General features: G+C 38.8%; 1 pseudogene; it reads right to left on the bottom strand.

Moving 5' to 3' along the window:
• On the bottom strand, positions 661-1,234 carry LOC104699302 (annotated as a pseudogene).

The raw sequence follows: 1,234 nt of genomic DNA, 5'->3' as shown, positions 1-1,234 counted from the left end.
TAAACCATTGATTACTAATCGATTTTGATTTGGAAATCAATAAAATTTAGCAAACTGCATTTTTTGGATTTTTAATTTGTTATCTCGATACGAGATATATATTTTTTTTTAAAACTTTTTACCAGTGTTTTGATGTTACTCGAAGTTACCTCATCAACATGTAAATTCCACCATATAAAACATTCTATGATATATTCGAGCAGTGACGTGTGTAGGAATATGTTTTTGGCGCATTTTATGACATTTGAGATTGTCAGGCCATATGGCGCACATCGGCACATGAACATCATTTGACTCAAATGGTAGTATGGACTGAAAATTCGCTTCACATACATCAAATAACTTATAGCGGTGATTACTGATTATGTTCACATACTAAAGTTGAGAAGCAAATTCATTTTAATTGTAACCATCTTAAAGATAACACCAGTGAATGTGTTGTTGGAGGTGTGTGGATATAAGGAACCTCGAACTTTCACAAGAGAAAGGAAAAAAGAAAAGAAAAGAAAAGAAGACGATAATTAATTTAGGTATAATATAGACATAATGATGCAAGATTTGATGACAAGAAATGTGAAAGTAGATGTACACGATGCACACTTATATAGTTTGGGGAAAATATAACGTAATTATTACAAAGTACATTTACATTGGCAACTATTATGGATTATTCTAGATTTTGGTACATTGCAAATGTGTCAAACAAGAGAGAATAAGCGACGGCTCATGTCTACCACATTTGATTGAGTGGGCCGGGATTGGGTTTGGGCCGAATCAGGCTTGTTGTATATATGAGTGAGAGAGAGAGAGAGAGAGAGAGAGAGAGAGAGAGAGAGAGAGAGAGAGAGAGAGAGTGAGATACTTTGCAGTTGGTGGTGCTGATTTTGTAAGGAATATTGACTCCACATGCCTTAGGAATTCCAGCTGCACGGCCAGCGTTGAGACCAGACTCTAGGCCTCTAGCGGCATTTTAAATGCAACCTCAAGCTTGCTGACGGTCTGGGGTCGTACGGGCGGCCATGCTGTTAAGGTTTCTAACGCCGTTGCAGCACGCTGAGGGAATGTCACCACCTTGCATCACATAGCCAATGCACGGTTCCAAGTTGCTATTAACGGCGCCATAACTCAGAGCCGAGTTAGCTGTGATTGGACGGACCACGATCATGCAAACCAAGACCAAGCATGAAGGATGCCAACTTCATCAATCCAGCCATATTTATCTCTTAGTTAGAGT

The sequence above is a fragment of the Camelina sativa genome, chromosome 6 (assembly GCF_000633955.1).
Source record: "Camelina sativa cultivar DH55 chromosome 6, Cs, whole genome shotgun sequence".
In the NCBI taxonomy this organism is placed as follows: Eukaryota; Viridiplantae; Streptophyta; class Magnoliopsida; order Brassicales; family Brassicaceae; genus Camelina; species Camelina sativa.
This window is presented reverse-complemented; position numbering and strand designations above follow the sequence as displayed.